At 37.7% G+C, this 26,302-nt stretch overlaps 1 protein-coding gene across 3 annotated transcripts in view; it reads left to right on the top strand.

Annotated features, from left to right (window-relative positions):
• LOC121296161 overlaps positions 1-26,302 on the top strand; it is a 143,025-nt gene that overhangs the window by 62,471 nt on the left and 54,252 nt on the right. For 2 of the 3 annotated variants that reach the window (XR_005947025.1, XR_005947023.1), the window contains exon 2: positions 2,176-2,304. The gene's annotated coding sequence lies outside the window, so the exon portion shown is untranslated. Of the gene's footprint in view, positions 1-2,175; positions 2,305-13,650; positions 14,921-26,302 lie in introns of those variants that run through there. The other variant, XR_005947026.1, reaches the window with a different exon arrangement.

The following is a 26,302-nucleotide window of genomic DNA, read 5'->3' on the forward strand; positions in this document are numbered from 1 at the left end:
ACAAAAATTGATTCATGATTTTCCATCAGACAATTTTCTTGCATTGCATGCAAATTAGTATCCCAACCTGCAATACAGTGTAAACTGCATATTGACTTTATGAACCTTGCCTTTAACTCTGTTTTCTAACCTTTTTCAGTAAGGTCACTTTCCCCAAGCAGGGCTTTGCTTGCTCATTAAAACAAAAGAACAAGTGGATAGTAACTGTGTGCTAACACACCACCCCTCGCTGATGAGGTTGCAATGTTAATTGAAGATACTTGAGATTTAGATAAATAGACAGTACTGCCTCAGACACACTCATTTCTCTGCACATTCTTATTAAGTTTTAATTTAAAACTCTTTGCTGAACTAAGCAGCTCATCTACTTTATCAATATAGCGTTCTGTTTCCATGGCAACAAGGAATATACTACAATAATGGCACAATAGGGAGAATTGTCAGGCTTTACTTTTTGATTTCCTTACATGTTGCATTCCAAGAGAAGAATACAATTTAAAATGTCCACAAAAGCTTTCGATATTGCAAATTGAAATCCACACTTATAATTTTACACTTCAAGAACGTTGAACAAAGACGCAGCAAAAAAAGAGCAACCCTCTTCTCCAGGAAATACAGTACATAGATTGTTCTAGGTACATTACAGCACCAAATTCAAGCAGCTTTTCAAAGCCATCTGAGCAGAAGTTACAATCACAGGCTCATTCAGAGGTTGTTAAGGTTAAAAGAAGCCATCTTGATACTGTGTTTCTCATGATGAACAAAATAAAGAAAAGAAAATGTAGCTTTTGTATTGAGTCCCAGTTGAAACAAGGATGCTGAAATGGTTCTCCTAGGTAAAATGACCCTTACTTATTTCCACAGAGAGTTTTTTAAGTCCTTGTATTTTTCTCTGTCAGCAATATCTGCCATTCATTTGACCTTCACCACTTAACATGGAGTGTCCCTAGTGCAGTACAGCCCCTGGGTCTGCAGCAGGGTTGGTGAGCTGTTTGGGATGTAAGCTAAAGAATACTGTGCATACTTCTAAAAGATTTGACTTCCAAGATAGGTTTGCATGATTATCACAGGTAATGACAAGTCTAGCCTTTAATAATGGACAGCGTTTTACCCTTTCAGACATAACATGTGGACTGAATGCAGGCTGTGCTGTATTTGGCCTAATACATGGCATATGACCTATTTTTTAAATGTTTTCTGATTATCCTCTGTAATGTTTTTTGCACACTTATGTTGAAATTGCATTTCTTAGTGGGGTGGGGGTGGGGGGACGGTTATGAAAAGAATACACGCCACCTTGTGGTTAGGTATTGTAACTTTTTGGTTACAATACCTAATACCTGTGTTGTTCAAACTGTAAACAACTTCCCAGTCTAACTTTCATTTCTGCCTCTCCCTTTTGATATTATATCTGAATTGAAGAAAAGCTGCGTTGGCACTTTATAACACAGACATCTTATTCAGCATTTGTTTTATAACTAAATAAATATTAGGCCTATTACGTGGTTATCTTTCTTAATGTACTTACTTTTTTGCTGCAAGGAGGAGCTGTAGCTTTCAGGGGGAGAGAAACGCTTCAGCTTCGCTTCAGCTCTGCTCCGGCAGCCGAACCTGGGGCGAACCCATTCCCTCTTCCCCTCACCCGACTCACTCTCCTCCTCATACTTGGTTTGCTTGTCTGTCACTTCAAACTGAACTCCCGACTGCCATATAGCCAGGCTATTTTATAGTTTTAAAACTGCTAATTAAAATGAGCCACATGTTACCTTTATTTATTTATTTATTTATTTATTTTTAGTAAAAAATATAGCATTGATTACATGGTGCTCTTGCATAGTTAATTCACAGAAAGTTAACTTTTTGCTTCACTATTTGTGCATTATAGAGAGGGAGTTATTTTATTTTGTGTGTTATGTGTCCCGCAGTGCTCCTCGCCCCTCCCCTGTGTGTAACGCTCTTTGGTTATAACACTCATATTGTGTTTCCCCCCAGACCTGCATTATAGAGAGGGAGCACTGTACTTCTTGCAATGTGGTATATATCTTTTATGAGCATATATTTCTTGATGACACTTATTTATAACAACAATGCTACATGCGTTACTGCTGCATCCAGTATATATTTGATTGTCCATTAAGAACAATAAGCATAGTTTTGCCTCCCTTGTTCTTTCAGATATAATACAATCTTGAAGAAGAGATGCAGAAACCTTAATCTGGTGACAGCAGTAGCTACATTATATCTGATTTAGGAAGGACTGAGGATTGGAGACAGGACAGGTGACCCGAAGCTTACACTGTACAGGTGAGTCGAAATACCTGGGTGAAGAGTATGCCTGATCCTTAATCTGGAGGTGCTTATACATTGGAGTGAGGTGGGCTCTGTAGTCCGTGAAGTACTGTGTCTGATTCTCCATGGATCATCCCGATAGCCAGTGTTCTCTCTTTCTTAATAAAACCAAGCAACAGATCCATCTTTAATCATAGACTTCTGGGGAACACGTTTTTTTTTTAATAGAAAATTTACAATCCCATTCATGAACAAACAAGAAAAATGTTCCTTGCAAACCTGTGACAGCCTAGAATTTTTTTTCCACAAAAAATTGCTTTTAATGCAATTATGACATTTTCAGCCAAATACTTGTCTAAATCTTTTAGTATTTAGATGTAGATATATATAAAAAAAACCTTGTTGCCTCTCATTATATCACCTCAATCTGTCAAAACAAGGAAAGGAACTGAATAGATTAAGCATCAACAGTAAGTGGGTTCCATTTTCTTTTGTTAAAAAAAATCATTTTGCAGTGAATTAAGTCCAGTCAGAAATGGGATCATGTTGCCTAGGAGAAATTAAATACTAGCATGTTGAAAATCTGAGGGATGAAACATGAAAAGGATGTCAGAACATATTAAACTACAGGTTTTTTTTTTTTTTTTTTAAATCTCTATCATGCCATGTGTTAAGCAAATTGTTGCCAGGGTAACGAATTGCTTTTTTGTGTGTGTGGTTGTGTGTGTGTGTTATTTATATAGCTGCAAGTAAGTGTCACATTATAGAATCTTATGCAATAGCACCATGTAGAGGTTCTCCATTAGCATTCTAAAGGGGCTTCTCTGTCTGACAGCACAGAGCCATGCTTGAAAGGTGGCTCAGTAGGCAGTACTCCACCATTAGGACAGAAGTTCGGGGGGTCAAATCCTACACAGACTTTCTCCACCCCCATCGTGGTGCTGCATGATGTGGTGTGTTGATGCGCACTTGAATGAGGCACAGAGATGCGGCCCGGTCCACAGGTTCCAATAAAGCGATCCTCAGCTCAAGTCGAAAAAACAGCAGGGGCCGTAAACAGTAGTGTCCGGGACAAATTGGTACAAGAAGGCTCATTTCCCACCCCAGCGTGAGCGCTGTGCTGTTCCTCTGTGCCTCTGTGTAAACAAGTGCAAACGCTCCAAGGGCAACTATGTAATCTTTGGGAGAACTTCAGGTTTGCTACTCCTTTACAGTGCTGTACCAGCAACCAACTCATCTAGTCTGTCAGTTAAAAGATTGAGTGAAGCAGCAAGAGCCACAATCCCCTAAAACAATGCATTAAAGATATACAGTAACCCTAAAATGTAAGTGAGTTGTAGAGCCCTATTCTCAAAACAGGTCTGTTTTTAAAGGAATGTTTTTTTTGTTTGTTTGTTTTTTTGTTTATTATTTGAAGAGTACTTAGAAACATTGTGTTAAATGGCAAATAAACCTTTTCTAAAACAGATAAAAAGGGTTTTGTGAACTTGATTTTATTGATGAAAATGGGCTTACAAAAAGTAGTTTCTTAAATCAGTCTTAACATCTTATGAGTTTTGCCCATAATGTCTTTTGCATTATTTCCAAAGCAACCATTTTTATTTCAAACAGTTAGTGCACTATTAGAAATATGGAATTGAAATAATCTTGAGATGAAAATATTAGCATAATAATCCCACGTTTACTGTATACAAGTGACAAATATCTTGTCATACATCCACAGTGCTGGAACCAAGCCATAGTTTTCACAAAATCCAACAACTACTGCCTAAGTATAGCCTTTTACATGTGAGCACATGCTGTAGGTCTCTGTGACCTGTATTCAAAGTATGTGGGAAACATGAAGTTGGGTTTTATTAGCTCAACCTACCAGAAGGGAAAAATCTATACACTACGTCACAATGACCTTGATTAGAATACCATAGTGACTTACCATGGGTGCCAATACCAAGTTCAATACCTGCTGCACATCACCAGTAATATTATAGCTAATATACAGTAACTTGGATATAGCTTCTGAATGTTTTGATGAAGCAAAATGTGTTCTTAGCCGGAATATTTTCCAGCAAAATAAAACTAAAAAGCCCCAGAGCTTGGAGGCAAGGAGAAGTGTTTATTGAAAACCACATTTATGCAGAAAAAAAACCAGACTTTCATGTACAAATTACAATGACATAAGGGGCCTATTTGCAAAGTTTTAACTCATAATTTATTAAAAGAATGTTTTGTCAAACATAAGATTGGAACAATTATTCTGATTTATTATTTCTAATCATGTATAAACCTTACTATCTGTGAACTATAATACCAGTGTCTATTTTATTATGCTTTTCAATTTTCTTCTTTTTTTTTTTTTTTGTAAATGGAATTAAAGTGCATTATTAATGTGGTGGGTTTTAGTAGGTAAGTTGCAGATTTGTTAAGGTGCGGATGCTGTTTGTTTGTCTGGTGCTCCCACTCCTACTTGCTGCTGGTCTCCGCATGATTAATCTGTTCTGAAAGTTAATGTTTATCAGAGATGACTCTCTCAAGTGGAGGGGTATATATGGAGAGGAGCAGGACATTCAACCCAGGGATCATTCTGAGTTTGAATAGAGTACCAACAATTCATATCAGGGGATTCAAGTAGCTCTGCTGTACTTCTTAACACAACAGTAAGGATTTGCCAAAATTGATCATTTTTTTGTGTGCAAGTCCCTGAAAGTATTATCAGTGAAATGTGCATCTATTACTGTGAAGCCCTAATCCAATAGAATATTCACACTGCATTATCTTGACTTTTCATTGTTAGTATTCTAAATTACCATAAAGGACAGGGTCAAGTCATTTTCATATTATCAGCTATCTAAGATAAGTACATTATATTGTATTACTTTCATTTAATGAAAGGCAAGCTCCCCAACCCCTTATTACCTTTTTTATGCTATTCATGTTGAGCTATTAGAAAATTCAGTTTAAGACAGCTGCCTGTGATTGCTAGAATGCTTGTCGTGCCCATCTCTAGCTATTCTGCTGAAGGATTGGGTATAGATGTAAAAGGTGGAGGCTGAGTGTGAAATGGCAACCTCAAACACTACAAACGAGCTCTTTAACCACCATGCAAATGAGCCAGGCGTTTATTGTAAAACTATAGAAAACTTCCCCCTCTGTCATCAGCCAAAATCATAATTACTGATATTAATGATATTATTATTGGTAGTGGTATTCCTATTAGGTTGAGTAATACGAATATTTATCATTGCATTAACTGCTCAATGTGGCTACCATTCAACTTGAGAATGACCACTATAGTGCCTATTGTGATCCATGGTGGTAGTACATCGGATGTCTCTAGGTTTCATTCCTCTGAGATGAAAAGGTTTCTCACCACAGCAGCACTGTTTGTAAAGAGACTTTATAAATCCATAGCTGAGTGAGGTTATGAAAATGCTGGATGCTGTTTTTGTTGTTTTATAATTCTCTGCACGTTTGAGCTGGGTAGACTGAAACTTGATGACATTAAAAGTAATGGTAGTAAGGGTCAGGAATAGTATACATTTCATCTGTTTGTGAGTTCTGTTTAGCATTGAGGATTGGAATAATTTACTGAAGTAAACCGAGAAGGATAACACTGAGCGGGAGAGTTATGGGCCTCCTGTACTCGTGAGCAAGTTTGCGGTACATGACAGGGGTAGCAATGCGGTGGCAGTGTCTGTGCATATTGGTCCTTGATGAAAAAGGAGCAGGAGAAGAAGGTATTTTGAAAGGGGTTTATAAAACAATTGCCCCCCAAATCAGCAGAGAGCTTGGGGGAATGTACTTACTTGGGGGAGGTTTCCCACAGTACCTGGCTAATGAAAGGAAAGTCCGTTTTTTTTTAGGAAGGGTGTCACATTTAATTGTGTATTTTACTAGTACTAAATATGTATTCATTGTCTTTAAACTAAATTCATGTATGGGCACTCCCTGCTTGCAACTACTGTAGGTCAAGCAGGCACACATTTGGGCCAGTACCTCAGCGTTGTCTTTCATTTTAAGTCTAGAAGTGAGGGTTCCATGGGTAAATTTGGTTTCAAAAGTGGGGAGGGGAGTTTCTGTAAATGACTCATGCATAAAAATTATTTTATCAGAAATAATAAAAAAGTGAGGGTGATGTGTAAATTACGCCTATGGAGGGTTCACAATAATAATTGACCCTGATGACTTAAAAATACCACCCTTGAGCGTGTCTTTAAACCAGATGTTTCAAAATGCCATTTTAAACTCCACGTCCACTGAGGGAGGGAGTTTTTGTGATTTAAGCAAAGAGGAAAAAGTGTGAAATATGTATTTTCCGCACATCCCTGCCAAACGATAACACATGGTTGCCTGTATATCATCCCTGAGTGATTCAGCGGCTGACATCTATTCATCACTCTCGGGCCTGTTGGCCTGTTTTTAAAGGCCGTTAAAGTGACATCCATCACGACAGGTATGTGATGGAGCCGAAAGGTGGGGGGTCGAGAGAAAATATCCATCATACTGGACTGGCTTCATTGGTTACAAAAAGCCTGTGCTTGCTCCAGTACTAAGTTTTAACCAGTGTCCAATAATAATAATAATAAAAAAAAATAATAATACATTCTATATAATTCTATCACGGGTTATGCAGCTGTTTTGCTTTATTTTCTGTCTTAATTTAGTCAAGGTTTTGTGTTCACCCAGCTGCTGGCGATTCTCCTCCTTTGGGTGATGTAGACAGTAATCACAGTAAATGACAAATGTCAGTTCCCTACAGCTTTGAGTAGGGAATGCCATGTATGGTGGTTAACTGAAACAGCAGCAGGGGCATCCATGCGGCATGTCCTGTGAAAGAACATCATGCTGGAAACAAGAGTTTATTTGTTTTCTTAGATGTTCACATTAAGATCATTCATAACACTTTATATTCCTTTAATGTGTGCCATCCTAATAATGCACCAGTAACCCAGTTCCCACCAGAGATGAAAGGATAGAATGAGCTCAGCGTCTGTGACATTACAAGCTATATACCAAAATACAGACAAGGAGAAGTTTAATTAAGACTTCAGAACTGCTAGCAAAACAGAACCTTCCACACCGAAATGTAAAAAACAGTCACAATGAAAAATACAAAACCACATTTGAAGGATAGCCACCACACTTACTCTATCAATGCTCTGCAAGTCTGGGGCCACAAGTAACAATATAAACCACTGTGGGTATTCCCCAGTCCTGGATTCATTCTCGCCTTCATTCCATCACTCAACTACTGTATATATAATTTTCAAAGCCTGTGTAGTTCTATTGATCAGACCTTGTCTGCAAAGTTTGGAAGCTGTTGCAACAAATAGCTGCAAATTAAAAACATCAAAGGAAATGCTGGTACCCATGGAGTAGCCTGAGGTTATGAAAAAGCTTTACACATGAATGAGCTGCAATTAGAAAGACAGTTTATGAATTACTGAATCCATTTAGATCAGCTTAAAACTAATTGAGTCCTCATTGAGACCTGCTGAGTAGAAACACACCAGGACTTAAAGAACCCTTTTGGACTGAAAAAGATGAAACTGATTACTCCAAGGGCACAGCAGCTCATACTGTGCCTAATCCCATTTGAGACTCTCTGCTCATCTGTAGCATTGCTCAATTCTTGGTTACAATGACTTGCTGTTAATATTGCAGTTATTATACATGTAGCACGCAGTTACAATGTAGTTACTGTGAAATATGGCATTGTATAATTCAAACATGTGTCCAGAGCTATTGGAACACCTTGAGTTGTCTGTCAAAAGCAGTTTACAATTAAATGTCTAATATTTGATGTCCCTCATTAAATGGACTTGAACCTTATCTATTCTGTCTCAAAACTGTTTTAACAATGGATATAAATCATTTTTCAACCTTTTTCAACCTAGTGTCTCTAGTTCTATGGTCTCAGTCTTTGTCAACCTGTTTTATAAGCCCAACCTTATTCAACTGGACACTATCCAGATATCCACTGTTAAAGTAATGTGTTGCATATGCTGTTCTCATTACAGTGCAAAGACATTCACCTTGGTGATTTGATGAAAGGTTCTGATTTCTCCTGAGAGGCTTCAATACATTTGCTGAATAATCACTGTACATTAATTTGCTGCACTATGGTGTAAGTTCCAGAAATTACTAAGTTAGTCACACAGCGATTTGCCTATCATACTTGTGGAATAAACAGACACTCCTACGTTATTCAGTGAATGAACCAAACCGGTATAAAGAACAAGGTTATCAGGAAAGAAAAATAGGGAAGTGAGCAAACGGGGGGAAGAAACAGTGCAACTCCATGCAAGGCTGACCCTGTGGTGTAAAAGGCACTACTTTAGGTCCGGAACTGCTTGTCCAAAGAAGCGTGGCTCTTTTGCACAGCGGTTGATATCTGGGCTGGCATGCACAAGGTTCAGTGCCCAGTCTCCATCTGTGCACTGGGCTGCCTTGCCATGTGGATCTCCACGTGTCAGTTAGGAAGACCAACGGCCGCCGAAACGCAATGCTTGGTACCCACAGTTGAGAGGGTTAGCATGTAAGAAATTATACATTAAGAAGAAAAGCTTTTTAAAATATTTAAACCTTATGAACAGTATTCAGAACAGGAGCAATGGTAAAGATTTTTCCATCATTTTGGGTAAAAATATTAAACCATCTATTGAATATACCCTTATAAGTTTTCCACAGTCATTTTACAATTTTCCTACAGTATGCATTCATCATAGGTTACCATGTAAACCATACCTCTCTAGACTTTACATTGGTTACCTACAATATGCTTTACCATGCTTTCACTATTCTTTAGTACACTTTTCTATGCTTTTACTATGTGGAATTTTTACTAAGGAGCCCTGTTTTATTATGGAGCCTTTTGATTCTGAGCAGATAACTGTAGGTTTAATATTTTTGATGCAACAGTTCTGACATTTGCAACAAATCTTAGGCTGGTGGGAATGTTACACTGGGTATAAAATGAAAGAATACAGAATTACATATAATAAAGAACTCTGTGGTTGTCTCTTTCCTACAGTGTTTTTTTGCTTTGATTTCTTTGTTAAGCAGTATCCATGCTTTCCTTGTTTTTCTAACTGCTTGTTGGGCGCCACTTAATATCCAGCAAAGTGCCAGCTTTGGTGCTTGAAAATTCTTACAATATCTCTCATCTTTACCATTAGGACTTTGCTTCATTGGATTTTCAAACAGTCCAATAAATCTCTTATTGAAACAGCTCTTTAATCTGCACTGAGTGTTAGAAGGAGGCCTCTTGTCTATGTTGGAGATGATTGTAGAGGAGCAAAAACATACAGAATACAATTGGGCTGATATTTGTGTTGTGTTTTTTTTTTTTTTTGCAAAATAGTGTAGTAGTTCTTTAAATTGGCAGCCATAATAAAGAAAAAAGAAATTGGTGGATAAGCCAAGCTGAGATTTTATTTATTCCTTCTCCTTTTCGATAAACATAAAACAAAACAATGACTCCTCAGTGTTGTTTTCAGTCTGCCTATGCAAGACAGGAAATCAAATATTCCTACATCCCTTCCTGCACTTCAGTTGGTTTGTAAGCCCAACAAAGCAGAGAAGTTGGTTCGTTGCGAGATAAGCTGATTGTTCTGCTTCATTGAACTGAACGGGAGAGCCCACTTGCAGTATAATGTGAGGTAAGTATGAAGGATGGCATTGTTACCTGCTGTATACTGTGCCAGTTAGATGTGAGTTTTTGGTTTGACACATCCAGCTCAGGCCTCCACTACTTGTACTTCATGAATCCCATCAGTTGTGTGTTAGTCAGCCTGTGTGTTAAGGCATTAGTAACAATTAAGAGTGGGAACTGTCTCCAGATGTGCTGCTAAGTATCAAGTTTAGACTTGGCTGAGGTAGTGTTAGTTCATATGGAGAGACTCTGGCAAGCTTTCATATACACACAAAGTGTTTTTTATTATTGATAAACAAAGTCGATATCACAGGTTTGCCAAGTCTCTATCACTAAGAACAAACGTTTACACTTGTTGATGTCTGCTTTCATGAATTTTGCACATTGCATTGCAATGAACATCATGAACTGCAAAATCACATGTAGTGATACAGGCACGATTGTGAAGCTGAGGGTGTGGAAAATCATACAGTTTGCATCAAAAACTGCTGAGGACTGATGAAATGAGTTGCATATAGGAAAGGAAAAAGGGAATTAATATTACTAAAGTAAAATACTACTGCTGGCATGGTGTGCATGTACTGTACAAGATAACAGATTCAAAAGAATAAGACAACATCTGTTGATTAAATTGCAAAGTTGCAATTACATTTTAATTAATTTAAACTAGAGAGTACATTACAATCAAATTAACAGGAATCAAATTCCCTTCATCAGATTGTATGTATCTTTGTTTAATACAGACTACTGTGGAGTGTAAGCAGTCTGATTTACTAGATACCCACAGGAAAGCATTGCAGGATTGAAGAACTTGGCTACATGTAAAGTTTTGGTCCCATTTTTCATGAGCTGAAATAAAAGATCCCAGAAATTTTCCATATGCACAAAAAGCTTATTTCTCTCAAATTTTGTGCACAAATTTGTTTACATCCCTGTTAGTGAGCATTTCTCCTTTGCCAAGATAATAAATCCACCTGACAGGTGTGGCATATCAAGAAGCTGATTAAACAGCATGATTATTACACAGGTGCACCTTGTGCTGGGAACCATAAAAGGCACTCTAAAATGTGCAGTTTTGTCACACAACACAATGCCACAGATGTCTCAAGTTTTGAGGGAGTGTGCAATTGGCATGCTGACTGCAGGAATGTCCACAAGAGCTGTTGCCAGAGAATTGAATGTTCATTTCTCTACCATAAGCCGCCTCCAATGTCATTTTAGAGAATTTGGCAGTACGTCCAACCAGCCTCTCAACCGCAGACCAAGTGTAACCACGCCAGCCCAGGACCTCCACATCCGGCTTCTTCACCTGCGGGATCGTCTGAGACCAGCCACCTGGACAACTGATGAAACTGTGGGTTTGCATAAGCGAAGAATTTCTGCACAAACTGTCAGAAACCATCTCAGGGACGCTCATCTGCATGCTCGTCGTCCTCTTCAGGGACTTGACCTGACTGCAGTTCGGCTTCATAACCGACTTCAGTGGGCAAATGCTCACCTTCAATAGCCACTGGCATGCTGGAGAATTGTGCTCTTCACGGATGAATCCCAGTTTCAACTGTGCTGGGCAGACTGCAGACAGCATGTATGGCGTTGTGTGGGTGAGCGGTTTGCTGATGTCAACGTTGTGAACAGAGTGCCCCATGGTGGAAGTGGGGTTATGGTATGGGCAGGCATAAGCTATGGACAACGAACACAATTGCATTTTATCGATGGCAATTTGAATGCACAGAGATACCGTAATGAGATCCTGAGGCCCATTGTCGTGCCATTCATCCGCTGCCATCACCTCATGTTTCAGCATGATAATGCACGGCCCCATGTCACACGGATCTGTACACAATTCCTGGAAGCTGAAAATGTCCCAGTTCTTTCATGGCCTGCATACTCACCAGACATGTCACCCATTGAGCATGCTTGGGATGCTCTGGATCGACATGTACGACAGCGTGTTCTAGTTCCCGCCAACATCTAGCAACTTCGCACAGCCATTGAAGAGGAGTGGGACAACATTCCCCAGGCCACAATCAACAGCCTCATCAACTCTCTGCGAAAGAGATGTGTTGCGCTGCATGAGGCAAATGGTGGTCACACCAGATGCTGACTGGTTTTCTGATCCACGCCCCTACCTTTTTTTCAAGGTATCTGTGACTAACAGATGCATATCTGTATTCCCAGTCATGTGAAATCCATAGATTTGGGCCTAATGAATTTATTTCAATTGACTGATTTCCTTATATGATCTGTAACTTAGTAAAATCTTTGAAATTGTTGCATGTTGCATTTATATTTTTGTTCAGTGTATTTAAAAAAAATGCTTCTAATACATTTAGGAGAGACAGAAATACCATTAGATTAGTCATTTTTACCCAAATCTTTGTTGGTCTCATATTAAACCCAGAGTAATAGTACTGTTCAGCCCATATTCAGAATGCAACCAACACATTCAAGATGTATGAACACAGCCTGCAGCATCTGCTACGGATTGCTACAAAAAAAATGCAAAAAAAATCTATTATAAATTACAGTTTTTTTCTACAGCAACATAACAGACTTGTTGGGTTGATGATAGTTTCTGTTAATTTTAACAAATCATATTAAAAAAACTATGCACATTATATATATATATATATATGTGTGTGTGTGTGTGTGTGTGTCTATATATATATATATATATACATATATATATATATATATATATATATATATATATATATATATATAATTATATACAATTTCCGATAGAAAGTTTAGTTAGTTAAACCCACAATTTGTTGATATGCTCATGTTCGACAAAAACTAACCAACAGCAGTAAAATAAAATAGAAAAGCCCCTCAGATGGTCTACAAAGACACCTGACAATAGTAATGTGTATTGCAGCAGCAGGGTATCTTGCAGGAACACGTGCTTATGGAACAAATGTCTTGGTGGATATATCTTTCCATAAAATAAATGATATTCCCCAAGGTCTGAGGCATATGTGCAGCACCAGAAAACAGGGGATTGTTACAGAGTGAGCAGACGCCGGCCACAGTGGTCTTCTTTGGCACCCGCACCCAACAGCACTGTGTACAGATCGCTTAGTCAGCCTACTCTGGCCGGCCACAGTCCCGAACACACGTGTCTTCACATGGGTCCTGGCATGGACTGCCTTCCATTTGGGCCCCCAGACCAGGCAGAGACTAGCGGGAGGTTGATGCATTTCCAAAGTGACCTGCTCCAAGGACAAAAAAGACAGTGTTGGAAAATGCTGCTCATTGATAACGGGCATATATCAACATTCTGGGAAAGATTACTGCGCTTCGTATTCAAAAAGTGATGCACGAGCTTAATAAATTCTGGGCTTCTGTGTCTGCAATCCACGATCAACACAGACATTCAGAAGTCCCACTCTACCTGGATTGTCATGAAGGCAGAAACAAAGGATCCAATCACTGGTGTGTGTGTGTGTGTGTGTGTGTGTGTGTGTGTGTGTGTGTGTGTGTGTGTGTGTGTGTGTGTGTGTGTGTGTGTGTATAACTGATAGATATGCATTATCAGCATGATACCGCAACATTGTGAAGGCTTAACTGATTTGCAGTTTGAGAAATACCAGATATGGACATGGTAGGCATAAAGCAAAAAAAAAATAGACGAGATCTACCAATATGCAAGCCTTTATTTAAATTCAATTCAAGACGAAGTGCCAATAATTTGGTGTCCTTTTTAGCTCCCTGAATGTTCTGATGTCTTGGCTGATGGATGCTGTTATTACATTACGAGGCATCTACTATTAATAAGGTAAGTAGCACCTTGCACATATTCCCAGTGCTCGGATTATCAGGGTTAGAGAGATGACACCACCGGCTACTTTACATGCAGCGAACATCGCTCCTGGGGAAAATGTAGACATCACTTTTTATCTCTCTTTCAAATATGAATGTTGGTAGGTGCTGTTGTGATTGATGGCAATTAGCATTTTGTAATGATAACAGATGTTTGTGGTGCCAGGAGGCTGGTACCTACCACCCACTCTGCCATCTGCTTGGCTGGGCAGTGCCTAGGAGACGCGCGCTGTGAGCCTGCAGGCACGGGCAGACTTTGGGAAGAAGTCGACGAAGGGAATCCGCATGTGACCAACAGTTTGACCTGGAGATCTGCCTGGAGGGGGGCTTAATAGTGTACAATAGATAAGATGGCTATCGCCTGCCTGGTATTTGTGTATTAATTCCCTTTGAAGATAAGGAATTAGAGGGGAAACCCTTTCTGCAGGTATACGCTTTGATTTCTTGCTGCATGCCAAGCCGGGGCACTTTGCCTAGGCATTATCTTGCTAATACTTGGGCAATAGTGCTAAATGATAGGATTGTGTTCACAAAACTTTAACCAACCAAGATAAATGAGATTATAAAGCAAACAAAAAAAAAAAAAAAACATTTGGTCTTCTTAGATTAACACGCTGTTATTCTCTGGAGCTGCAAGCGCTATGAATCTTTTCTTTAAAACAAACAGCAGCTTATGTTGGACATCTTCGCTACTGTTCAGGCATACAGTCTCTGTTTCTGGAACAGTAATTGTTCTCTCAGCTTCCCTCTCTCCCTCACAGCTATCCAAGCATCTCAAGGCAGTAATCAATCCAGCTCTCTGTTCAGCAGTCAGATCTGTGTGTTCTGACACATGCGCTCCCCCCCTAACACACTAACACAAACACACACGCAGACACTCCTTCCCCTTTACAATGCCACAGTTCCAACTGGCCACTAATTGAGATTTTTACTCCTTGGAATCAATACTCTAATCTTTCCCTCTCCCTTCCAATAAGTCTATACATTCTCTCTGCTCCACGCTGAGAGAGGAAGCCGATGCTCGGCCATATCAGGTAAAGGTGACTCTATGAGCCGATTATTTTTTAAATCCTGGAGGGAGCTGTGAAAGGCAAGCTGTGTAAAAAAACAAACAAAAAAAACCACAAAACTTTTTTAACCTTGCAAAAAAAAAAAAAAAAAAAAAAAAAGTAAAAGTCCATCATCGTGATGGATGGCAGTGTTAACGGATTGAAACCCCCCCACTCCCACCCCCACCCAACAAACACGCACAATCGCACACAGAGCAAGATCATTTCTGTTGTTTGTGGTCAATGGATTGAGATGTAGACTTATTCCTTTCTAGTGCAGTCTACAGCCTACATTTCTTGCTTATCCCCCCCCCCCCCCCCCCCCCCCCAAAAAAAAAAAAAAAAAAAAAACCCAAAACAATTGGTACCCATTGGAAATTAGGTTATTCATGCTATCCTGGACTGAACATATTAATATATTATATTGATAAGGTATAGAACCATTGAAATTCTACCAGAATATCTGCTACCCCTATTAAAATGAAGACATTGATTAAATACTGGTGTTAAGAATATTAAGTACAATACAAATACAATTTCAAGAGCTCCGCAATAGAGCAGGATTGACATTTAGGGTGCTGATTTTAAGATCCTCTTTACAGTGTTGAAGATCAGTAACTTAGTTTTGAAAAGTCAAGCATTTACTGAGTTCACAATATGATTTAGCACAGCTGTATAACCTTGAGGAACCAATAGTTACCAAACAGTCAACAGTCAGTAGTTACAATACTATTTACAGTACCTCAAATAAATATGAGCCAACCAAAATGGTTATATTTTTTTAAATCACCATGAACCATCCCTTAGTCACAGACATTGTTACACTATGATATCTTACGATATTGGGAGCAGTCTTTCAGAGCTTCAGGGGCCAATTCTTTATTCTGATTGTAAAAACATGAAGAGCAAGAAAAAAATATTTTTAACAGAGCATACAGATGAAATGTAATGATTTTTTAAAATTTAATTGAATCCAAATAATTCATACTGTTTGTTTTGAGCGGGGGGGGGTCTGATGACCCTAAAATAGACAAAGCTCATTAATGGTAATTACATTGTTAAGCCTTTTCACAAAGTGATTCATTACACACAATTTGCATAATGCTTTGTTTGCAATGTGTTATCAATTGGAATCATTTTCAGAGTAACTGTGGCTACCTCAGAGTGATGCTCTTTTTGTTTTAAGTGCATTTACTTTTATTTTTGATTGACTGGGTAAACATGCCCGCAATATTAAAACAGTTCAGCTGTCAGTCAAAAAAGAAAGTAATTAAAGCACATTGTTCTATTGAAAACTCATAACCTTGAGCAATGACATGGAAATTCACTTTCAAAGGATAATTGAAAGTGCTAACATGACACACAGAAGATATTGGTGCACAAATATAAAAAGAGGTTGTGGCGATTGTATCCTCCAGAATAAAAGTTTCACTCATGTAAAACATTTTTACATCTTTAACATTGTGGCTTTATATCAGTTAAATACATTTATTATTATTATTATTATTATTATTATTATTATTATTATTATTATTATTATTATTATTATTATAATACAATCATATACCATTAACACTACTGTAAAAAAAAAAAGTTATTTATGCAAGTACTCCATTCTTTAACCAGGAAATAAACCCATTTACAAGGGTGTCCTGGCAAGATAACTAGAAACAAACAGCAGTAATTTCTAATTATAAACATCATCATTCTACAAGACAATAGCATACGTTAAATCTGGGTTTAAAAACAGCTACACTTTGATCATTCTTGGAACCCACCCATTACAATAAATGTAATCTTAGCCATTGCTCAACACTTAACTGATACATTTGGGTTATTTATCTGCTGCACTCTAATATCCTGAATACTCTTCTGGAGTGTTTTCTATAAATTTTGTTTTAGTTGTGTCTTAAATTAAAAAACTAAAAGAGCTACCAAAGGAAGCTTCCCTATGCCTTCCCTGCTTTTAATATTGGTAAACTTATTTTTGATGATACATACTTCCATCAGTGTCCTCAAGTTCAAACCCAATTCATTTTATCTTTCATCTGGTGGGAAAAGGTTTTGTGGAATATGTATTTATTTAATTATAATCTGGTAATTCAGCACACATTTGTTCCTCTATTGTGTCTGGATTATTAATACATTTTCCCAAGAAAAATAATTAATTAAACTGAAATCTAATGCAGGTCTCAACATTTATCTTTCTCTTGGATAATGCTGTGGTAACCCATTGTCTTTAATGGAAAGGGCAGGCATTACAAATACATATCCAACCTTAACAAAACTGAAGAAGCAAAATGTTTATTGTATAGTGTCACTTTGACAGATACACCACAGTAACCTATAAAGAACAGCTAATCAGCTAAACGATTGAGCCCTGACTTAGTACACAATTAAAGTACCCTGAAAACTAAAGGCGATTCTCTCATTAGCAATTGTAACTTGTTGGTCATGGGGAGTAACATAGGTGCTTTATAAAATCTAACCGCTTTGATGCTTTACCTAGTATTGCTTCACCGTGGATGTGAAAAGTATATATTTTTTCTTGATATATTGGCTATTGATCTAAGAGTCTAATAATTGGATTGTGGATAGTGAGAGAGATTTTGTCTCTGGGGATATCAATCTATAATTTAATTTCATCACCATTTTCTGAGTGTATATCCAGAGGACTTTCTGAGGTGCTTATAGGCGTAGGTTACAAATGACTGTTGGCTCTAATCTAGGCATTACAGTAGAGCAAGACAATACATCTTGAGCCTCTCTGGAGCAGGGAAGGGATAATTTAATCTTGTAACATGAAGATTATTCTTGATTGGAATGGAGTTTGATCCGTTTGTCTCTTTAATTCGGCTGTAACCGGCTGACATTTTCACTGTATTTAATAAAAAGCTGTACTTGATTCGCGGCCTAGTGACAATCTTTTATTTACTTGCCATGGATAAAACCATTAATTCATGGTAATTAATGAGTGAAGTGTCGAGTGCCGGGGTACAGACGCATCCTCTGGGAAGCTCAGGGAAAAGACTCATTCATCTCGATTAGACGTATTTAACTTCAGCCCTCCTCACACTGGCTTTACATTTTAATAATAGTGCAAGACACGAAGCACGGCTGCAGCATTCTCAAACAGGTGCCAGTTTAGAAGGTATCCCCTTGTTCACCTCTATGACAAACGGAAAAGTTTACACCAAAACTTAAATACGTTCAATCTCTCAATACCCTTACAGATTAACAACGTAGCACATGCCACAATACTGCATTTGTGTAGCGTTTCCCCAATGGATAATCTCATTAAACAGCACACCATTGATAACAATCAAAACATATTCTTCTTACGTCCACTAATTTTCTACTTGACGTTTTGTACATCAAAGTGCTGAAGAGCCGAGGGTCAGAACCCCACTAGAACACACAGACTGTGTTGCAGCAAACTTTTTTAAAGCTGCATTTTAAAGGACCTCAGACGCATTAAAAAAAAAAAAAAAAAAAAAGTTATTTATGCAAGTACTCCATTCTTTAACCAGGAAATAAACCCATTTACAAGCCTTGGAAAGCTTTGCTGCTACTAAGCTGATTTATAATCAAAATAGGCATTGCTCTAGGTGTTTCCCATACTCATTTGTGGAAATGTAAGGCAACTTACACAAGTGGTCAGGTTAGAGGTTAGAGATTCTGAAATAGATTAGCCAGGAATAAACACAAACTCTTAACAGTGAAGACTTACTGAGTCACTGGTTGCTGTTAAAAGTAGGATACAGGAACTCTTAGTCTCTTTTCTCTGTCACTCATCTTCATACTTTCAAAGCATTCAGTACAGTGCTGCTTAGATTAATTATACATGACAATTTAATTAACAGATTACATAATTACCCTTAAGGGATTTCACAGAACATTGCTGTGGGATAAAAGACGTTTTTGAAACGTTTGTACTGTTTTATTAAAGCTATAATTACTGCGTATTGTTTACCGTTGTCATGTTTAAAGTAGCATGCAATTAAAGTAACAGTAATGTGGGTTTTGTGGTGATGATTTGAATGTAACAAGATTGATTTATTTTAAGATCTATTTTAGTACAATTCACAGATGTTTGTCAGTATTTCTTTTTTTTTTTTTCTAGAACACATGAGGGAGGAGGGAAGGGAATGAAGACCAGCATCTATAATAATGTTAACACGTACTGTGGCTTAAAAATAGTGCTAGGTTAGTAGGAAATGGCAACCATTTATTAAGATTTCATTCTCAACTACTGTCAGAATTGACCTGGGACAACTTATTTAAACAGCTTGATTTTGATTCTGCTCAGGTTCCCAATGCAACCACAGTCTCAGATTTAGCATGTGTTTTCTAAACAGTTGACAAGAGAAAACAAATTAATCTCTGGCATTAAAATACAGTGACTGCCTCAGCTTCCAAGAAAAGCCTGTCCATCCTGGCACTGTCTCATCCTGCCGATGGGCTGCCATTAGCTTTATTAGAAATCAAATCAAAGTGAGAGACACTTCTCATGATAAACAAGAGGGGAGCACTTTCTGCATCTTGGTTAAGCACATTTACACTCCCATTACTTTAACCCAAGAGATAGATCCCTCGGCGTATACTTAGGTAATGCTATAATGGCAGCCAGAGTGTAATTAGGATACTGTCTTGATATTTGTGATGAGAAAGCGTGTTTGTAGGTAGCTTTTTAGTGCTAAAGAAAAGCAATAAGCAATAAAATCATACGAATATACCTTTGTATTAAGAAGGATTGCATTGTTGTATTGTCGTAGAATTTAATATAGTTAGGGCAGACCTTCCTATTTATACTGGCTGGATTTTCGGTATGGTCAGTGCATTGGGTTTGCACACACCCCTTATATATAAACAATAGTTTAATGTAGGTCAGGGTTGGGCAAACAGGGCAATTCCAATTAAACATGAATCCAGGTTTTAATGTACACTGAGACTATTAACCCAGGGGTGGAGTGACCATCAAGGACTAGATTAACAGTATCTTGAAATGACTCCATTTGCAAACCTACCTGCAGTTTAACAGCACTATCTATATGCAGTAACTGCAATTTACTGTCACTTTTATTGCTTTGCCTCTGCTATTGAAGAGCTGTACTCTGCAGTTGCATTGTACCATTGAACTTCAGCCTTAACCACACACTGCAGTTGTTTATGGGAATGTAACATACATTTACTGTGCTTTAATTGTGCTGTTTTTTTTGGAAAAAAAAACCCAACAAAAAAAACCCATCTGCTTCAAATACTGCAAGTATTCATAATATGAAATGCAATCCGGTAAAAATCTTAGCAGCATTGCTCTTTTTGAATCTGTGCCAGTAGTGTATAGAATGTATTCTTACTCTTCGATTCTCTCATTCACCTTATTTTTCAAAGTTTTTTGGAGAGCAAGGAATGAGGGGTATCACATTGTCTTGGAGACACGTGTTCACGGATAGACATCTTGTCAGTACACACCAGACTTGTGTAAACACAAAAGATTTTTTTTTTTTTGTTTAAACAGTTTGATGCTGATGTGACTCAGGTGATGAGGTGTCATTGAGTATAAAAAATGACAAGTTCTCTCAGTCTTTAATGCTGTTCTCTGAATACACGTGTATGCTGACTTCAGCAGAGCCTTATACAATAGGACATCACCTTTTATCATTTTCAACTGAAATGAACAACAGAGTTGAAAAAAAAATACTGAAACAACAGCAAAAACTTCAGTATTTGCAAACACTGTTCAGAAGATGTGGCAGGGTATGATGCTGTCACAATGCAATTGTGGAATTAAATCCATCTGTTCTCAATGATCCAAAGAACACTCCTATATCAGTTTACAGGTTTCATTTGGGTATTATTATTATTAGTTACTGTACTCTGCAATATCTCACTTTGCAATGGCATTGTTATATTTTGGACGCAATAAGTACTGTTCCAGTGTGCAGAGTTAAAAAGTGTCCACTATATTGCATTATGCTGTGCTTTATCACATCAATACTGTAGAATCTTGTATTTCATGTATTTATTAATTTATTTAATGCATGGAGAAGTGTACCAATGCCAACCCTCACTAATGGGATTACAATTTTCAACCCCTCTCTCCTCCCTGCTTTTGAAAGAATGTTCTACTTGTTTTCACCAGTCAGGTCACATGTATTCAGCCTTTAGCTGTTACCAGAGTTTAGCCACATGGCTGAGTTGATCTTTTATCCCCTCTTTTGTAGCATATAGGTCCCAATTATGAAAAGTGTTCCATTTTGTCTTGTATGAAAATAGTTCATTACTTTCTGTAAATTAAAAAGAAACAGAAGTAGAAAAGTGTTTGCCTAACATGACAATGTGCGTTAGTAAATGATAATCCTCATTGATCTGTTAGTAGAAACAAGCTTCCATCCATACAACAAGCTATATTATAAAACAGTTAACAGGTCCTAGCAACAGGGGCTGAAAAATCAATCCTCTTTCAGGACTAAATGTCTAAAAACAAAAGGTATGTGACTAACTGTGGATAAAATGAATACAGGCTAGCCTCTTAGTTTAAACAGTAAATGCTAAATTAGTATGTTAATTTGTATGGAAATACCACATGTTAAATCCTGTTCTATATCAAATTCTAGTTTAGTATTGATACATGCAAAGAGATCAACGGTGATCCAAGCGAAAGCTACGGTAGTTAGATTAGTTGTATCGGTGATATTGCTATTCTCATCATGTTGGTTAAGTTCCCTCAAAAAAAATATCTGAAGCAACATCCACAGGCTGGAATCCTCCCCTCAAAATATGCCTGAGGCAGGATGAGCTTAGCAGGCTTGCGGTATTGTCATGAAAGAGCCTGCAAAGCCGAGCACCCACTGCAGCACCACGGAGTGGAGTTGCTGGATTACTTTTATAAATAGAAAACCGCTCATGGCTGCCAAAGGGATACTACATATTTCATATTTCATGAGGTGCAGAAGGCATAGATGATTTATCTAAGGTCTCTTCTCATACCGTGGCATCCTACAAGTGGCAGTTATAATATATTCAGCTACATCCACACAGACATACCACTTTCTTTCTCAATACATTCAAAATTCAAAAGACAATTGTTAAAACAGTCATCCCTGTTGTCGTGTTATCAGCAAGCAGTTGCACAAGATGTAATCCGTTGGTGGAATGATACCACAGTTGTTCCATGTTCATTTTGGCATTAATCAATACGCAATTGTAATCCAAAGCATATAATTGTGTCATATCAGTAGTGTTGTGCAATATTGGTTTCAAATGAATATTGTTGTGTCGCCATTACATGTAGTGCTGTGGTCTTCAAATGACTCTTTTATTGGGATTATAGTGCTAGCCCAATAGTATTGGTTCAGGCTAGGATACTAATGCACACGTTTGAAATTTAGATATAACATATTCAGATATAACATTCATGAGTCGTTAGCGATGGACCACGTTCTCCTGAGTGTATTGTACACTTTTGAGTATCCCAGCCAGTCATCACCACATTAGCTCAAAAGGTCTTAAAGGAAAAGTGCAATGCACTTTTTCTATTTTAAAGACGTCTCTAATAGTTCTAGGAAAGGGCACTGGGGAAGCTTGCCTTTCAGTTTCATTTAGGGAACTGGTGTTTTGAGAAGGCTTACAAACAAACAAAACAATTAGAAAACAGCTTGCCAGGCTTAATGAATATTAAATACAAATGTGTTCCGCAGAGAGGTTTATTTAGACAGAGCCACAATAAAGACCAACACTAATTCAGATATATCGCAGCACATATTCTTAATACCACATGTGCCCTACAAACAGTGATACTGCTTCATTTTTATTTTGCATAGACAACTTTCCAGGATTGATGTTGTGAATGCTCTTCATTTTCTTGGGAAAAGATCATTATCTGTTTTTTAAATGTTCCTGTTTCAATCAGTTAACGTCGTAGACGTCAGCTCTATGTGACAGGTAAGCACAGGCATACTCTTGGTTTTTTTTTTGGTTTTCTTGGGGACAATCTCGAGAACAAAAAAATATAAACTACAGATAAATAACCTGATGTAGTAGAATCTCTGTTATTATTCTTAAAAAATATTAATAATAAAAATAAACCCATTCTTTAAGCTTTTATACCCTAAGTGTTTCATTGAAAGGAACAGATTGCCTACTCTAAAATATTTTGCTGTTAGCTTTCTACGATACATCACGTGTGATGGAGGTTTGGTAACTTACTACCTAACACAGATGGGGACATAATGGTAAAACACTGATGGCTGATATTCAAAACTGGTTTACCAGACTAAATAATATAAAAAATATTTTTTTCCCCTGCATCTACTGTAATCTATGCCTTTCCTAACTCATCTGTCTTCTTGATTGTGCTGGATTCCAGGGAGTTTATTCTTTTCAAATAAATGTTAATGCAGGTTAAAAATGCCTAAAGCTCAATATTAGCAAACAGTATTTAATATTTCTTGTGGAGTCTGTGAAAAAGCTTGTGAGAATAGATGTTGGGTCAATTACACCTTTATAGCAGGAGAACACATAATAAAAATGCATTATTAATGTCAACTGTCTCCGAACAGCTGAATTGTTTTGTGCCTTTGAATCTCTTAGAGGTTCAGCTGGTGAAATCCAGCTTTTATTTCTCTTTGTACACAACAAGTGTCTCAGGATTTTTTTACATATTCAAAAAGAGTGAAGAAACTGTGTACATTTTTTGCTGTATTTGAAGTAGATTATCGTCAAATAATTTGTTAGTCTTTAAGATTAGCAAAGATTAACAAAATATGATGCTTTTGATATTGTAGTCTACTGTTGTGAATCTTAAATAGCAACAGCAACAAAGATAATTTTTAAATTTATTTTTGTACCTTGTGTTTTTGATGTATTTTCCACACTGTATTTATGTGTTCTTTCAGTGACACATTTGCATCATTCCAATGCAGTGAAGTGACGTCAAACCTCCCTTCTAAGATATATATATCCTTCCAAAAGCATAAAAAAACATATTTAGTGACCATCTGACTGTGCTCAAAAGAGTGAGACCATTTTCTGTTCTTCTTAAAGGGTTACAAAACAGCCTGGTCTGTTTTCAAGCAATGTGTTATTTTACCTTTGCTGTATCCCCTCTCGTGCATTTTACAAAAATATATTTTTCAACATAAACCCGATAGTTTAGATAAAATTTTTAAAAAAAATTTTTTGATTGATTTTGTGTATAAAAATAACAAAACCATCTGGCTTACAGTGAAAAACACTGGCAAAAGTAGAGATACAGCAAAGTTAATGTAATATTTCAAAGGTGGCCTGTAACCCTATACATTTTAATTAAAACATGCAATTATAAAGAGTTATAAAAGAAAAGACTGCACATTTAGTTTTAGTTCAAAGATTTTTTTAAATTTTTTATTTTATGTTCCCAATTTTGTTTGTGCTTGCGGCTGGGTATTCCGAAACTCCCGATGTGAATTGCGATGGCTATGATTAGCCTAATGAGTGATTAATTAAGGAGCCTGCCGGTGGTAGGAATGGAAATGTGCTGACCTGAGTTACTAGTGGGTGGGTGAAAGCCCCGCCAGCAGGAGATGGGACTAGAGCTCTCCTAATTAGATTAACCCCTTCTCTACCTGCTGCCATGAAGTGCTATGTGTGCATGAATTCCACCCTTCCCCGAACCCCATCATGTAAAACTCCAAAGACTGGAATACACATTTTTAGTGAGTCACGTCATTAGGTGATGATGTAAATACACTTTGGCGTAAATACACTAAATGAGTTGTCTGAAAGATTGGAGCTCAGTAGTTACAGTACAAGGAAGTGGAGGTGATTTCCTTGCTTTGCTACCTCAATTCTCTCCCAGCTTTTCATAATTAGTCATTTAATGTTTGAGATTAATTGTGAGCTAAAATAATTAAAAACAAAACGATACACACAGCACACCACAGTAAATCAGAACCGGTTCTCAGTTGGTGCTACCTGTTAAATAAAGGATTTGAACCCAAAGCATCTCAAATGGTTAACTTGAGAAGCCACTGACTAAAACGAGATGGGAAAATTTTTGCCGCATTCATTGAAATAACTGTAAATCTTACCTGCACTCATCAGAGTCACACTTCCATGAGATCAAACTCTCCAAACAGAACAGAACTGCGATCTCATGCAGCGTGCTGCTGTCTGATCTAGTTTGACGTTTGCATTTACTGCTTGAAAAGGTCTAAATTTAGGCTTTGAAAGCTGCAAAGTTCCTTCGCACGCGCAGGCTTTACCATCTGTGCTCTTATCACTGATCAGCTGGAATAGATGGAGTGCTATTGGTCTTCTTCCGAGATCTAAAGAAATGGCCATGGAGAGTAATTCAATGTGGCATGGTTGTCAAGTGTGCTCCCCAGCTTGCAACTTAGAATGTCCACTGCATGATTACATGGCGGGAGAGAGGGGTGGGTACTGGAATTTCAGATTGAACTTCCCCTTTAAGAGAAACATTGAAATTGAGTGCCACACCAGATTAATGCTCGGCATGTCAAACAGAAGGCTCAGTGGCTGAATCAGGCCTCAGTCCTTTCCCCAAATTCATTGCAGCTTTATCAAGCCGCTGACTTACAAACCCATTACTCACTAGTGATTATTTGAATGAATACTGTTCATAAGGGAATATTTTTTACTGTTTATTATTATTATTATTATTATTATTATTATTATTATTATTATTATTATTATTATTATTTGTAGTAGTATTATTTGCTGTATTTAAAGTGATAACTACATGGGATGTGCATATCTACAGTACCACAGAAATGACTACTGAGGTTTGCAGTACATTTATGTATAAACAAATCTCTGTGTGGGTGTGTTTGCATGTAATGAAAGCTCATAATGCATAACCTCAAAGCAATATGGGTTATTTGGTGTGGGATATCCCCTGATGGAAATTGAGTGCTGGCTGAAGTTTAAAACACTGTGTTGTCTTCCACATATTTTCTGAAAACATTTCAGTGATCAATTGTTAAAACTTCACATACAAACAGAAGGTGCAGTGGTTTGCCTTTTGTCATATCCTTGTTGTCTGTAGGGCTGCCAGTTGTGTTTCCATTCTGGTGCTTGGCATTGCAACTCATTTCATTGTGATTTCACTGTATACCAGGCTGTGCACTTGGAGGGTTAAAAGCTAAAGACATACAAAGAGACACAATTACCCCATTTGCCATGCAGGAATGACAATAACAGCAGTCAAGTGAGGTCAGGGTGCCACTTCCACTTGCATTTCGCAGCTGCTAATTGGCTGACACAGGTGGTCTTAGCGGTGACCCTGCGAGGAGATGGAGAGCGCCATTTGATGGATGCTTGTCATTCATACAAAGCGCTCTACTAGAACCTGTCTACTTTCTTCTTTTACTTATTTGTTTAGGTAATTTCTGGAGGCCATGTCTGGTGGTAATGATTGCAAGAAATAAACCTTCAGTAGATGGGGAGGGTTTCCTGGCTTTTACCTAAGATGCTTGTTATAGTTATG

Source organism: Polyodon spathula, chromosome 21 (genome assembly GCF_017654505.1).
Source record: "Polyodon spathula isolate WHYD16114869_AA chromosome 21, ASM1765450v1, whole genome shotgun sequence".
Lineage (NCBI taxonomy): Eukaryota > Metazoa > Chordata > Actinopteri > Acipenseriformes > Polyodontidae > Polyodon > Polyodon spathula.